At 36.2% G+C, this 17,318-nt stretch overlaps 1 pseudogene; it reads left to right on the forward strand.

Annotated features, from left to right (window-relative positions):
• LOC109445101 (developmental pluripotency-associated protein 2) overlaps window positions 1-17,318 on the forward strand; it is a 136,451-nt pseudogene that overhangs the window by 41,701 nt on the left and 77,432 nt on the right.

The following is a 17,318-nucleotide window of genomic DNA, read 5'->3' on the forward strand; positions in this document are numbered from 1 at the left end:
TTCTCATAATTGACTATCCATATTCTTTAGGGCAAAATATATTTAAAGCTGTAGTCATTAGAATGCCTTTGTAATTGAAAGAGCTATTGCAGTGAAATGGCTACATGTGTATTACCGGAAACAAAAATGAATGTGTTCAAATGAATATGATAGAAGTTGTGATTTGAAATGTTTCTGTTGACTTCTCTCCAATTTCTTTGAGTCTAATCTGTAATTCCTGAATTTGATCCTATCAGGCTCCACCTGAGAAATTCTGACTCACCAAGACTAGCCTGCAGCTTGATTTTACAGGTTCCCTATGTTATTCTGATAGAGTGACATATTTTGCGAAAACGTTATTTGTTATCATTTAAAATACTTTCAGCTGAATGTAAAGTATTTCAATAATAGAGTTTTCTTCTGGTAACTGGTGGTAGTAAAGCCAAGCCCAAGTAGTTATATCCACTTTTTTTAAAAACACTTAAATTTCAAACACTGTGACACAGGAGTAGAAATGAGTTGCAAGGTTTATAAAATAAAATGATTGTCTAAGGAAGTTCAAAGCCAAGTATGGGAGAAACACAAGTAGACAATAATGTCAATGATGAACAACATATGCCACAGTGGAAAATTTTTATGAGGTATTATACATAGTATATGCTAGATATAAAAATATGGATATGATTCTTTATGTTCTTATTGAGTGGAGGAGATCCAAATGAAGAAAGGAGACATTTTTAAGGGTGGGTATGCAAAAAATATCTGCATTGAGAAGCTAAACTTCTCCTAAGCAAGTTCCTTTAGGTAAGATAATGATTTTTTGTTATTGTTTTTACTAGCCATGGTATATTATCATCTTCATTACCAATAATTTATACTTGTGTATATATGTAGCTATGGATGAATGATGATGGATTTATACCAGGGAAATGGCACAGTTTGGGGTGTTTTTGTTCATGCCAGACTTCATTTATCTTGGGAAAATTATTTCTGTTGGGATCTTATAAAAATGCTATTATATCTTCAGCTGGTTCTTGACAAAGAAACCAGTGTAATCTATTTCAGGAAAGGAAAACTTTTCAACAAATGTTGCTCACTAACTGAATATCCATATTAAAAAAAATCTTTATTCTCTACTTCACACCACATACAAAACTGAATTTAGAATGGATCAGAGAGCTAAAAATAATTTTGTTAATTTTTTAGACCTATTCCTTTTACTAATTCTCATAGTGTCTAATGTATTTTTTAAGACACCTGCTAAATTAATTTTAATTATTATGTTTTTCACTTTCGCAAAACCTTGTGTGAAATTTCAATAGAGTCTTGAACTAATAGTTTTCTTTCAACTTTTATTTTTTCAACAAATTTTATATTCTTATTAAATAATTCCCATGTCTATTTAGCTTTGTTAGTCCAGTGCTGCTATGACATGGTGGCTCATATCCTTGTGTGTTTAGTGACTTTTTAGTAGGAGTTTAAGAAGATTTGGTTTAAAGTGTATTACTCCAGAGAACATTTGCGTTAACTTCTACAAGGTGCTTAAAGAGAATAATATCCCGAGTCCACTGTAATTAAATTTGGGTCACACATGGAAATGTGGCAAGAAATATCAGGAACATTTTTGTCTCCATCCCTCACTCCCACCAATACACATACACACTTCACACAGAGCCAAGGCTGAGACAGGCAAATCACTTCCTAATGGGTAACTCACACACTAAGGCACTGAGGGTATTATTATTTGGGTAAACCTTCCTTAAATGGTGGTGGGGGTATCCAAACCAATTTTCCATCCTTCTAAGGCCCTTGGTTTCCTCTACTGTTGCCTTAACATTATCAAAACTGAGGCTCTGAGTCAGCAGTGACAGCAGAGACACTCAAGAAACATTTGTGAGAAATTTTTTCTGAGAAACAATTCTGAGGAAACCCTGAGGAAACATTTGACCTCACATTCTTCCCTTTATTTTAGCACCGACTACAGCAAAATTTATACACATGCACGCACGTACGCAAGGTCTGACAATTAGGTTCGCGAACTCATCCTGGAAAAATCGCTATATACCTCGTTGCTTAATATTTCTATAGTCACTTTCGAAGTACTCCCCTTGGGAAGCTATGCACCGATGCCAGCAAATGGTCCACCTGTCAAAGCAATTTTGGAAGTCTTTCTGAAATGGCCATCAGAGCTGTCATCGTATTACCCTTGATGTCCTGAGTGTCATCAAAATATCTTCCATTCAATATTTCCTTTATCTTCAGGTAAAGAAAGAAGTCATTGGGGGCTAGATAAGGTGAGTAGGGAGGGTGTCCCAATACAGTTATTTACTTACTGGCTAAAAACTCCCTCACAGACAGTGCTTTGTGAGCTGGTGCATTGTCATGATGCAAGAGCCATGAATTGTTGACAAAAAGTTCAGGTCATTTTCACCTAACTTTTTCACGCAGCCTTTTCCACACTTTCAAATAGTAAACTTGGTTAACTGTTTGTCCAGTTGGTACAAATTCATGATAAATAATCCCTCTGACATCAAAAAATGTTAGCAACATTGTTGCAACAAGTTTGTGAACTTAATTGTCAGACCTCGTATATATCATTCCAGCCTCTATACAAAGTGGGCATTCTTTTCATGGCTATTCTCAAATATCGTCAGGAGAAGGGCTCATCAACCTCATGCAACCCTATTGAAGATGTGAGGGCAACAACATGGAGAAAATTCATTATGAAACAAATGTATGTAAAGGTTCATAAAATCTTGAGCTGAAAGAGATCTCAAGGAGTATCTAGTACAACATTTTCCATTCAGTGTCTCTTTAAAAGTTTAACAATATTTACTATATATCTATAGTGTGTTTGATATAGTAGTAGGCATGGAAAAATTAATTAATAAGATCCAGTCCTTATTTAGTGGACCTTATGATTAGTAAGAGATGTAGACACATTTCAGTGTATTGTGTAAGTCTATAACAACAGAGGTACTTACCATAAAACCACTGATAAGGGATCTTAATTTATCTTGGTGGATCATGGGTGACTTTCTGGAGAAAGAATTTTCTAGTCTTGAACTTAAAGAATGGGTAGGAGTGAAACAAAGAAGGAGGTAAAAGGCATTTGAGGCATAGAAAAGAGTATGGGCAAAGGAAAGTAAGTGAGAATTTAGCTGTACACCATATATATTACACATAGAAGAATAAATAAACAATGTGTCTAAAACTTGTGAAGATGGGAATATTTTGAAACATAAAAATGAATACAAAAGTGAACAAAAAGACAATTTTTGGACATTTTTACACAAAAATATGATAGAGTTAGGCCTGATAAAACTTTAGTCCATATTTAAACAAAAAATTCCAGTCATATTATTACTGAACTAAAAATGCGTTTGGAAGTTTTACCACTTTATTATTTTAAACAAATAGAATAAAATTTTGAATATGCAATTTAAATTAACAAATTATTAGGCATCTTGTACTTCTTGAAGCCAAATGTAGTTGAATTTTTATATATATACATATTTCTTTTTTATTGGGGAAGGGGAACAGGACTTTATTGGGGACCAGTGTGTATTTCCAGCACTTTTTTTCCAAGTCAAGTTGTTGTCCTTTCAATCTTAGTTCTGGAGGGTGCTGTTCAGCTTCCTTCAGCTTCAAGTTGTCCTTTCAGTCTTAGTTGTGGAGAGCACAGCTCAGCTCCAGGTCCAGTTGCCATTGCTAGTTGCAGCGGGCACAGCTCACCATCCCTTGCAGGACTCTAGGAATGGAACTGGCAACCTTGTGGTTAAGAGCCCGCACTCCAACCAACCAAGCCATCTGGGAGGCAGCTCAGCTCAAGGTGCTGTGTTCAATCTTAGTTGCAGGGGGCATTGCCCACCATCCCTTGCGGGACTCGAGGAGTTGAACTGGTGACCTTGTGGTTGAGAGCCCACGGGTCCATGTGGGAATCGAACTGGCAGCCTTCGGAGTTAGGAGCATGGAGCTCTAACCGCCTGAGCCACTGGGCCGGCCCTGTAGTTGAATTTTTATGTTTGTAAAGTCCCGGGGAAAATAAAGCAATGTTTTCTTGCATTTCTTGGTCATCAACTCATTCTATATAAAATACATTCCATGTTATATCACTAAGAACGTAAATGATTAAAATGAAGTTGGGATCTAAACATTCCCTTAACCCAGAATCTGAGAATCTGTGGTATTTTCCTTAGGTTTGAGTTTGTATGTGTGTGTGTGTGCGTGCGTGTGTTTATATAAATATAAAACAAAATTTGTAGTTAGAAAAATGATTTTCAGCTCATTTGAATGCCAGCAATTTGATTGATCTATATTTTTCCTGGAGGATTTTTTCTCTTTTGTTTTAGAGATGTGATTGCAACCCTATAAAATTCTGTAGCTGATAATTTTATTAGAATACAAAAATTTAGAACTATAAAATTACTAAGATGTAGGGCTTTATATATGTCTAGCAGAAACTTAGAACCAGGGAAGATTAAGTGAGTTGCCTAAAGGATCACAACTCATTAATAATTAACTATGAACCAGAGTCCACATCTCCTGGCTCCATGTATGTGTAGTTTCCATTGCCAACCATTTAAGAAACTTCCACACTTCCAACAAGTTACACTGTCAAGTTACACATGGTAATATGAAGTCATGTAAAAATTCTTGGCAGTTAGATTTTTTGAGGAAAAAATGTGGTGATGTATGCATAAGGTGCTATGAGTTCTAATGGTTTTTTAATGATTAACTGAAATTTGGGGATGTCATGCAGGGACTCTGGTCCTGCTCCCCACACAAGACCGCAGGACATGGTGAGGCCAAAAAGGAACACAAATGGAGCCATAAATAGGGGAGTCATACCACTATATTCTCACTGGCGGCTGGGCTGGAGACACAGGAAGCAGGAGCCACACGATGCACAATCCACCATCTGCACTTGCTAACCGCACTTGCTAGCCGCAGTCCGCCATCCGCTTCTCTGCCAACCAACCAAACAACCAACCAACCAACCAACAGCCCACTTGCTAACTGCAATCCACCTTTGCTAGCTTAGCCACAGCAGTTATATCTGTGTCTAATGGCTAACTAGTCACAGCTGATGGCCATCTACTACCCAAGCCAGCACCCTTCCATGTGAAGCCGAGAGCCTGGAAACTGCTCTCTGGGACTCTGTCCCAACAGGGGAGATGGAAAATACCCTCCCATATAGAGAAGTTGACTGAGTCAGAATTCTCTGTGTGCCTACTGATGCTCTTTTGAAGAGTGGGGGTGGATTGGTAGAAAGTTGTGCTTAACATTTCCACCTGGCAGCTGTATGTTATCCTGTGCCACTCAAAGAGACTCTAGACCTTAGTAAGTCAGTAGTGTGATAGGATGAGCTTTCCTTATCATGTAAATTAAGTATCACTGCCCCAACGCATTTTTGGTCTTTCCTAAAAGAGCTTTGAAATAGTTATTATAAATTGGGTCTTGATCATTACTTTTTATTAATACGTCTTATGTGATTCTGATCTTGGCCTTGTCCTGGAACAGCTGTAATAATCTCCTCCACCCCATCCACTTGTAGTCGAGAGCTCTGAGTATTTCCACAACTGTCCCCAGGTGCAGTATGATTTATATCCAAGTTGGATCCCACTGCTATGTAAATGCAAACAGAGGTTAAGGAGAGTAAATCAGCTATAAACTCTGGGTGTCTTCTAATTCATCAGAACCCTCTATAGTTTAATGAACAGAGAAGTTTTGTATTTATTCTAAAGTGCCAATTATCCACACATGTGATTTCAGTTAGTAAATAACAGACTTAATGTTGATGGTGTTTTTAACTTCTATATTCTCCAAACACTTTTTAGCAGTGAAATGTGTTTTGAAAGATAGCATGATAATATATTAAGTAGATAAAAGTAAATGAAGATGATTCCTCAGATTAAATTTCAATTGTTTACCTGAAAATACATTACTGATTAATGAACCTGAGAACTTCTTAGAAAAAGCCCAGCTCTGAAACAACTTCTCCCTTTCTCAATCTCTCTCTCTCTCTCTCTCTCTCTCTCTCTCTCTCTCTCTCTCTCTCTCAGCACAGTTCCTTATTGACTTAAATTCATACACTTAAAACTAGAAATAGATGAAAGGAAAACTTCATGTGTAACAAGATAGATATGTAATCAAAATAACTAAGATTCAAGCACTCACACCTTGCAAGACACTTGAACTCCCCGAGACTTGTTACTAGTAGTAACAAACTCAGTTTATGCTCATCCTAGACATTCATACTTGCTCAATTTTCTGGTTGTAGAAGATCAAGAAACAGTTTGTGTTTTGCCTAAGATCTGGAGCCAGGGTGCCACTGCTACTACTCGTGCAGACCCTGGTGCACTGGCTGTATCGGGTCTTCAGGACTATTCTTCTTCAAACAGCTCCTTGGAGACAGCAGATAACTAAACCAGAAAGTGTGGAAGATTTAGATTGGACTGATGAGACACAGGAAATAGGAGGAAGTCAGTGGACAAATTGTCCTCCTTTTCCCCAAAGTCCCTGTATTATTGTTCACAATTATGTCTTGGGAACATGTCTCCTGACACTGAGAAAACAAATGCACTCATTATGAAGATGTAACCAGCTCAGTAATATTGCTCTTATATTTACTTTTCTGGATGAATTCCTCCTTTCCTCCTACCCTTTCATCCTGGAACTGCTTTCCATTCGAGTGTCATCAAATAAGCTTTCCTCCCAGGATATGCTTTCTCAGTGACCCAGAGTAAGACATTCCTATGTGAAATTCCTCTATGAAATCAAAGTAACTATAGTGTCTAAATCACTGAATAGCTCTCAGTTTCAAAAGAGATTAATTAAATGAACAAAAGAATGAAAGGATGGGAAAATTTATTCATTAATTCACAAATATTTATTAAACACCACTTTGGGCTAAGTACTACCATGTTTCTCTGAAAATAAAACCTAGCTAGACAATCAGCTCTAATGCGTCTTTTGGAACAAAAATTAATACAAGACTCAGTCTTATTTTACTATAATGTAAGACTGGGTCTTTAATATAATATAATATAATATAATATAATATAATATAATATAATATAATATAATATAATACTGGATCTTATATTAATTTTTGCTCCAAAAGACGCATTAGAGCTGATTGCCTGGCTAGGTCTTAGTTTTGGGGAAACAGGGTATAATGGGTAATGGGGATTCAGCAGTGAGCAAACTGAATATTTCTTTTGCTTTCATGGAGCTCACATTCTAGTGACAGAACCACTTGTGTAGCCCAAGCCTCTCTGTCCATGTGGAGTAACTTTTGTCTGTCTTCTCAAACTTCTCTCCCTTACTCATATTCTAAATGAAGTTCTGTCTTTTTCATATGGTCCTAGACATTATGCTAAGGATTGCTTGCATCAAGAACATGAGGTAAAAGAGGCAAAACTAGTAAGATGGAAGGAAATGTGAGAAGAATTATGAGAATGAATTGGTGTTTTCAATGACCTTTAAGAAAGTCTAGAGGAAGAGAGGTTGAGCCACTGAGATACCTGGAGCAACTCTAGAATTCTAAGAGAACTGGACAGTAGAGAAAAGGGGATTTTTGCAAGTATTGCTATAATTTATTTATTGAATCCCCATCAGTAGACACAATTTTGAAATCAGTTTCTAAAATTACTTCTGAGTACTAGGATGTACTTTGTTGAATGTTAGAGTATCGAATTCTGGGCCATATGGTTTAAACGTGGATAAATGCACTGTGTGAGGGATATAAATTATAAATGTCTAACTATTACAATATTTTGTGCACCTGAAAGTAACAAAAAAAAGAAGTTTTAGAAAAAGTGGGTAAATGGAAAATGTGTAGAATAGCTTTGAAAATGAGTCAGTTGAGTTGCATATATGGTTGTCAAAGATATTCTTTTTCAATCTTCTTAATTTTACCAAAATCTCATGAGTTCCTGTTGATTTTTGCTCTTCCCTTGCCCCTTGAGGAAATATACTTTATTAATAAATTTAAATATTTATTTATTTGGGAAGAAAATTAGAAGAGATAAAAGGGAACATGAAGACAGAAAAATGTTGAAGATTAAAAGAGAAGAAGGATGGGGTGAAGCTGCTCAAAAGAAAATACACACGCAATAAAGATTTTCTTTATTCCTCAGCAAAAGTCCTCACTTCTGCAGTACAGCTTGATCACAAGAAGATAAAATGAAATATTTTCAGGATCCTGCTGCCTTTTTTTAAATAAATAAAAACAAACAAACAAACAAACAAACCACTTCTTATTCTTACTCCACGGGTTGCTGTTTTGAAGAAGCACACTCAGGCTATCATTGGGAACAAATACACAACCAAACTAGATCCATAGACCCTGAGAATGAGGTGAAGGGGAACAGAGCAGAAGGAAATAGAGGACCAAACATCTGTATCAGTGTTCCAAATCTCACTTTAAAAACTAAAAGCAGTTCATTTTTATTTTAGGCTATTTTATTTTTTCTCCACAGATGCCTATTTTGCATGCAGAGCAAGATATCAAGAAAGAACAAGAGAGTAGAAAATAACATTCTCTGGAGGTAATAGCACCACAGACCTCAGCTATGTGACCACATGGCTGGAACTGCAGGAGTATGATTACATCAGGAGTTATTTCAGTTGACCAAACATTTCTAGGCATTTGGAGGGTTTTTTCCCTCCATCTGGTAGGGAAAAACATAAACAGGGAGATACAAGTATACAAAAAGGGACTGTGACAGAGGATGTTAATATTCACAACATATCCATGGCTGTATGTCCATATACAATTGCCAGTCAATCTGAATCTAACTGGGTTCGCATGACTCATTCTCAGCATAGAATCTGAATGAAAGAAATGCAAAGAAATTAAGAGTGGGCATATGTCATCATTCTTCTGTCTCTTGCCCCCATGGGTGAGAGAAAATACTCCTGTAAGATGACTGAATTTTATGAAGAAAACTGCCAGTATCTCTGAATTCGTGCCTCTGACAACCCTAGGAAGGGACAACAAAATCAGATCCATAAAAGTCTTCAGATTTAGGTCTTTGAAAAAAATCACTTCTTCTGATTTCACACTAGGATTAGGTTTAGGGTTAAGGTTAGGGTTAGGGTTAGATTTTTAATCTTTAGAAATGACTGAGAAAGATATCATATGCCTTTCCAACAGAAATCAATAGAGGGGATTGTAAATCTTATTATTTTCCAGCAGTAATATGAGGCTGCTATCCCTCCTTCTCTTAAGCCATCTCTCTGGCAAGAAAGCATTCCAGTGAATACTGTAGCCCTAGATATCACATTTAGGAGATGCTCAGAATATATACATGAATATTTTGCAGAGCAATTGAAAAATATACAGGTCCTTCTCAGAATTTACAGGAGCCAGCACTCTGAAGCTAGAATCTTTCCTGCAGTGTTGTCACAGAAGCCATTATCTAGGCAGAGCAGTGACTACAGAGACAGAGATACAGTGACTTATGTCCAGGAAAAAGCAGCAAGACTAGAATACTTTCCAAATGATCTGTAAAATTGAGCACTTTCAGATTTTATTCAACAGGTCCTTCCGGGCCAAATAACACTGAAAGCCAATTACAATATAAAACTAATGTTTAGAGCTGTTGAGAATTAGAAATGAAGAACATCTAAAAATGGAATCACTCAAGCTGTTCGTATGCCTTAATGGTAGATTATGCTTGCTTTTTAGTGGCTATGATAACTAAATCAATTTTTGTTCTTTTTAATTAGAGTTAAAAATCTTTCACTAATGCAAAACAGATGGTTCTAGATTTATATAACAAGGTAAAAATCAGCCCAAATAATTTTCTTTTTAATGATGCATATTTTACTCATGATTACAATATGTATTTGCAAAATGGCTAAGTAAATATTTTGCTTAATTTCAAAAGGAAAACGTTGTCCTAATGCCAGTATTATCTAGACCAAAATTTAGAGTGTGTGGCTTCCATTATTGAGCAACAATGTGCAATATTACACGCCACGTACACAATAAGTGAATATTTAAAGGAGCTAAAAAGAACAGTGTAGTAACAATGAAAATTATAACTATATTGATATAGTAAATAATTCTTTTACCGTGGCTCAACTTCCATAGAGAAACTTAAAAAACAAAAAAGAAAGTTTGCTTTGTAGCAAGGAAAGAAAAAAGTGTTTTTCTCTTAGCCTGTTTTTCTGTCCTTGATTTTTCAGTCTTTGGTTTTCTGCCAAGGTTCTGACTTATTTAAGGAAGTTCTTTGCTGAGGTATGTGGAAGGAGAGGACAGAATACCACATTCTCTGCTAAGATGGGAGTTCCACTCTCTGCAGTTCTTTTAAAAACTCTCACATTTCATTGATAATTAGAGGGAACATAAACCTCCTCAGTGTTTTCCCAAGAACCAACCAACAGTAAAACAGGATATACTAAATTCCTTTCTGAGCCTCTGAGAGAAGCGGAGAATGATGGGCTTGACAGCTGAACCTATAACCAAGGGTTTTCTTTTAGGGTGAAGAATGTTTAGCTTTTTAAATGAAAATGTTTGGCTCTGGGAATGGAGAGCGGAGGGGCTGAATATGGAAGAAAGCATAATCAGTAGAATTGATTTTTTTTTTCGACTTGAAATAGTAAGTTAAGGAATGAAGAAACAAAGCTAGCTCAAAGTGGCACTCAACTATTGTTGTGTGAGCTATTTACAATATACAAAAAGAAACTCTGGAATAGGACCTGATTTCAGGATTGTGATGAACATGAGAAGTAAATGAGTGGAAGAAGAGGGAAAATGATACAAGGAGACTTCCTACTCAAAATGAGCTTTCAAATAAAAATTCTAAAGCATGTAAATGAAAAAAGGTCTTGGTAACAACAACGGAAAAAGAAATTTGTGTACAGAATATGTATTTTTTGTACGGCTGAAATTAAAATATGAGGAATATCTGAAAAATTAAATCTCTTTTAGATTCTAGAAGAAACAATTTAAGAAATGACATTAATAAAAAAGAATGATAATATTGCTAACATTTATGTGGAGATCATTATATGCCAGACATTGGTCTAAGAGCTTTACATATAACAACTCAGTAATTTTTACAACAACTTTAGAGAAAAGTCCCCATTTTGCAAAAGAAGAAACTCAGACAAGGAACGTTTAAGTGATTTGCCCAATCTAACATAAAGGGAGGGGGCCTTAAAGCTCTGTCTTTACATATTTTTGATAGTTCTGCCTTTTGGGGGCATCTACACTAGCTGCAACATGACCAGTCTAACAGATATGTACATTATGCCACTGAGAACTTCATCCTTATTTTGAAATACTTGATTTGAAAACAATTTGATAGGATTATAATTTGATTTGCATTTTAAAAACTCAAAGCATGTATTTCATTTCCTTGTCTCTTCATTCTATTTTTCTTGTCCATCAGTTGGGCTTGCCGGAAGTGTGGCTCCACCATAACACATATATAATGCTGAGTGTGTCTGGTGAAGGAGAGGAGACAATGATGACCAAGAGAGAAAGTGGGCTATCAAAGATGAAAGGATCCTTTGGCACAAAACCTCATGATTCTAAGAGAAATCATCAGAGAGATTTGAACTGAAGCTTGTTAAGTCATCCTGCTCGGACGGCAATTGAAGTCCACTTAATAAAGTTATTACTTTGGCTGTGCAGGATAAAAAGCCATTTTGAAAAGTTTTATAGGTTACCCCTAGGCCATCACAGCCCAAAACATGAAAATAAGATTCAACTATTAACATCTTCCTCTTTCATTTTACCTTTCAAACTCTCCCTCTCTGATTTTCAGCTAACCAGAGAGAATGACATTTTCTGATTACCAAAAATTGCATTTAAACATGATAAAACTAAAAGCACTTTTTTGGAGCCTGAAAGGGACTTTCACAGAGATGTTTACTGGCCTTTCAGATGAGGTTAGATGGGTGGGTAGAAGAAGGCAGACTGTTCTCAGGTTAAACAAAAAGAAATCCCCTTCACAGTGTGGTCTGTTCAGCCCCATTTCTGATAGAAAAAAGTCATATCCCTGGCAAAGACACACTTAGTGAGAAAGATGCCCTGGTCTGTATTATTTTTACAGACTGTGCTCTTTTCTATCATATAATAGATAGATATAATTTCTATCTTTTCTATCATATAATAATCCTATAAAATCAATGATTATGATCATCCAATTCAGTATGGTGAGTATATAATATACAGTAGTAAGAATTCATCACCAAACACATTCTTTGCAAAATTCTGACCCCAATCAGTATTCTAAGAAAAGTGGTTACAATACATTGTAGAGGGAAATAAACACATTGAGAGATATCTTACTTTATTTTAACTGAACTATGTGTGCACAGTTTACTTCAAAGTCAATTCTATCCCAATATCCTGGAAATAATGTATGCAAATGCTATTCTTTCAATATATGGCTATTTGTTATATAATTTTAATGTTCTACTCTAATATTTATGTTGTTTTAAAGAGAAATCCAGCATACCTGACAAAAGAAAATAAATTTGATGCCATGAAAATACCAATTTAAGGCTGAAATCTTTTGAAAAGTTGTCAGTTTGTTTGTTTGTGGTGGGTCAGGAACTCTAATGTATTTAAAATTCAAGTTTTTCAAATACATAACAACAATGGAGTCTTTTACTGCCATTTTCCCAAGAAATAATGTCATATCATATCATGAACAATAAAGATAATAAAAAATATTAGACAGGGAATACTGTAGAAAATATGCAAAGTACGAAGTTGGTTGATTGACAACAATATCATGAAAATGAAAGTTTTATACCCTTGTTCTTCAAGGGCTTAGCCTCAAGGAGTTTCTTGCAATTAAATTGAATTTTCGAGTTTGTTCTTTATTCTTCATTTCTGCAAAACTCAAGTTCTTTATTTCCATGTTCAGAGGTTTGTTCATTAGATGAATCCAGTGTAAGCTCAAGAATCTATTAATACATATTCATCTCTGATTACATCAGCATCGGTGCGCTGCCAATGAAAATAAATGCCATTAGAGAGCCACATAACTCCACCTTTAGACATGTCTACCTTGTTATTATTGTGCAGCAAAATCTAGTTTCCCATCTCTACCACAGTCCTGGGCCCACTTTGATGGCTCAACAACTCATGTGTGTGCGTAAATAAAGAGAGGATAAATTCTCTGGGTCCTTCCCTTCAACAGTACAAAAGAACTACAGAGATTTTGATTCAAAAATTTGTATTTGCTTTTATTTGTTAAAGTAGAAGGGTGCAAATTAGATATTTAATTTCCAATTGATATAAAGAGTTCCACTGGAAGATACAGTAAGAGTTACTTGGAAAATTCAGAAATAATTGTGGGGCTTGTTTTTTTCCATTATGTTGCTATATTATGCATGGACATAAACATGCATCAGTTATGTATTGTCTTCTGCCCATTGAGTGAGAAACGCTTTGCCCACATGCAGACATCTCCAGAGTGTTAACTTTACACCCTACTTATTTCATTCTTTTGTTTTAAAGCTCTATTGTTTTTTTCCAGCTACATCTCTTCCCCTCAACAATTTTACAATTTTGATTATAGTTATAATAATAAATTCACCTTCTTCAGTTTCCTGAATACTTGAAATAGAGATTATTGATTTCTCTAGTGAATCGTCAGCAAAATAAAAAGTCTTTAATAATCAAATTGATCCAAAAGCATAGCACATAATTTTAGTCATTTAGGAAATTTTAGGCAAATAAATAAAATTATAATACCCATGCAGTTTCTCATCTTGGAAATATCTTAACCACAAAATAAAGCTGTATATGTGAATTTTGTCAATGGAGTTTCGTAAAATAGTGTTAAAATATCTATCTCTCTGAACTATAATACAGTTCTCAGAGGTATATCTGAGTGGCACTGAACCCCTGGAACAAAGAAAATGTATGCAGTAGTGTAATTTTCAAATTTAAATTCTTCTGGAGATCTTCACCTAGTTCAAGCATGCCTTACATTGTACTCTTAATTATCTACAACAGCATTTCTCAAAATGTTTCACAAAACTCTAGTTCCACACAATGTCTGTAAGATACTTTTTGGGAAAAAAGTTGCGTCTGTGATAAATTAAATTTAAAAACTCCTATATTAGGAAGGCTTCTCAAACTTTTTAAGTGCATTTTAACTCTTTTCTGAGAATGGGACTTAAGATATGACGTTCACTAAAAGCACTTATCACAAACCTTTTTTCTTGTGGAGCACAGCACCAAGTAGGTTGTGAGCTTGTGTTTTGTGAGCTGGTTTACATTCCAGATATCACCTTTAGGACTAAGTGCCGAATTCTTTTTGTTAACCTCTGTTTTGCTGATCTGAGCAGTCCTCAGTGAAAAGTATCTGAGCCCAGTCAATTCTGTAAATCTTGTGTGTGAGGGTAATGATCAGAATGGCAACACCTTCCTCATCCTCTTCAATAAAGAAATGCTGTGTCCAGTTGATTGGAGGAGGTCAGGTCATGAGAGAATGGCTAACTCTAGTCCCAGTGTCCACTGAAAATACATGTCCCTTTCAGTTCTCAGAAAAGAAGAGGAAAAGGCCCAAACTCACACTTCATTTTTCTGGATGTGTCCCACCGGTGATGCCTATTTCTCCCAGTGTGAGCTAAACTCACAGACTCAATGGCCCTATTTTCAGCTTCACATTGCAACTAGTTTTTCTGTCTGTAGATAAAAGTTCAACAGTAAAAGGTGGATGTCATGCTCATGTGTGACATTGCTACACTACAGAACTAATGTTTACAATATTTGAGAAAATTCAGCCTGGCAATGCAGATCCATGATGAGGATATTAGGAGGTGGAGGGGCAGTCAAAGAAAAACAACTGAAGTGTGATAAGTATTTACTATGCATTCCAGCTGTCAGCAAACACTTTTACTTTGGAGTACTATACGTAATATTCTTGCATAAATTGGACCAGCTCTCCCCTACTCAGTTTCCTTACTCCATGTTTGAAATAACGGCAACATAAAATTATTTAGCACATCAGTTATTGCTATGAATCACTTATGGATTCAAGAAACCAGACACTCTCATTGCTCTCTTCTTTAGGTACCATGAGTGTTATGCTCTTATATGCAAAGCTAAGGCAAAGGAAAGTCTCCAAACTTTTAAATAACTTCATTACTGACACAATATATGTATTTTTCCTAGGTAACACTGTCATATCTGGTGGAGTGCTAACTGAGAATGGTTGTCAGTTTCACTCACCTACACTAACTAATAAAAGGCAAAGTTTACTTGTCCCTGTGTGGGGGCAGAGCCCCAGAAAGTAGTTTCCAGGCTCTCGGCCTCACATAGACAGGTGCTGGCTCAGGTAGTAAATGGCCATCAATGTAATTGGATGGCCATCAGCTGTGGCTAGTTGGCCGTCAGCTGTAACCAGTGAGCCATTGGCCACTAATATAATTGCTGTGGCTGTGCTAGCAGAGAGGAAGAAGAATGGGGGCTAGCAAGAAGATGGCGGCTGGGCTGGCAAGCGTGGATGGCGGTTTGCGGACAGTGTGGCTCCAGCCTCCAGTGAGAGTATAGTGCCGCCAGAGAGAATATAGTGGTATGACTCCCTACCTATGGCTGTGTGGGTGTTCCTTTTTGGCCTCACCATATCCTGCGTTCTTGTATGGGGAGCCGGAGCAGAGACCCCACCGGACGCCCTGCATGACAAATGGCGCAGAGAGCAGGGTCTCCCGCACGACACCTTGTTTTGTCTGAAACCTACAGCCCTGCCTTCAATTAGAAACACTGCTTGTATGGTCCTGGTGTGAATAAAACCCAGTCAATATCTAAATTTCAATAATTCCAGAAAGGTGTTCAAACTTGAAGAAGGAGTTCATATACTAGAAAAAAATAAAACAGAAAATGGAAGTGTGCAGCTGAACTCTTAAAGGATTTCTTTGTTTATTTTTTCCCTTTGCTTACAGTTCAGAAAGCTAGACTAATGGCATCTGTTGTGAGAGACGACTTATTAGCCTTCTATCAGCTGGGAAGGCAACTATAAATGGGGACTCTAACGCAATCAAATGCTGTCTGCGTTCAGTATTTTAATCACCAAGATGGTGCGGTACTAGAGGCATGAGCTATTGTTTTTTCACTAACTCGTTACTGTTATTATTTTCTTAAAAGAAGCGTTGAATAAAGATATCCATTCTATCATATGAGAGTCAAAATAAATTCTAACAAACTTGATTTCAGCAAATGTTTGCTAATGGACCCTTAGTGTACAAGCAAGAAATTAGTGACGCAAAGGGTCAGACCAACTATTAATAAATGTATTTATTCTTCTGTGAGGAAAGAATTTGAGATGAACTATCCCTTCCCAGGTCCCAGAACACCATTCAGAAATTATCTCTGATAAGATCAATCCATGTTAATTTATTCTGAACAGTGTCTATGAAAATATGCCTAACAATAATTTATTCTGACTAGTTTCTGTGAAAATATGCCTAACAACTACGTAAAGGTAGGTTCAGCATGCATACTCCTCAAATGTTTCAACCAATGTCAGCTACTGAATTTACTCTCCTGAGATGCTAAAAATTTGAAATGAATATAGAAAATGGCAGACAATCTGTTTAGATTTTTCTGACTTTGGGATTCAGAGGGCTTTCTAGATTAAGAACGAGTGTATTCTTAAGAATGTGAGAACTTTGCCCCCTAGGAGTGAAAGGACAACTTTATCCCAAGAGATTGACGTAAAGAGAGGAAAGCAGTACAGTTATACTGCAAATTAGATTCGTAGTTTTTAGTAGGTCAATACTTTATGGAAAATCTCTAAGGTATCATTATTCTTCCACATTTGAATGAGAATGTATTGCTTTCCCACAACAAATTTTTAGGATCCCAAAAGATCCTATAGCGGTCAAGAATGTACCACCTAGAGAGAGAGAAAACTGTCAATGAAACACATTACAAGAACCAAGAGGTCTGTAGGAAAGTGATGCTGACGTGTCCAGGGTGTATCAGTATTGTAATATGTGGTATCAGGAAGCAGTAGGCTGTGGAACACGGTTTTTTTCTTTGACTCACATATCCTACCTAAAATCAGTGGGTAATATAGTACCCTTAAAGGGACAATTAATGTGCTCCATTGAGGGGAGTTTTGTGAGTATAGAAAATTATACACTCTGAGGAAAATTTTTTAAGATAAAAAATCTAAAATCACAAGCACATTATCAGATACAAGATGAACTTTTATTTATAACGAAGAAATGAATCAATACTAACTAGTTTAAGAAGCTGATCCATACTATAAATATCTTACAATCCAGACAAATAACATGATGTTCTTACTAATTAATTAACTGCCTCACATGTCTTTTATATATTTTTTCTCTTC

Source organism: Rhinolophus sinicus, linkage group LG01 (assembly GCF_036562045.2).
Source record: "Rhinolophus sinicus isolate RSC01 linkage group LG01, ASM3656204v1, whole genome shotgun sequence".
NCBI lineage: Eukaryota > Metazoa > Chordata > Mammalia > Chiroptera > Rhinolophidae > Rhinolophus > Rhinolophus sinicus.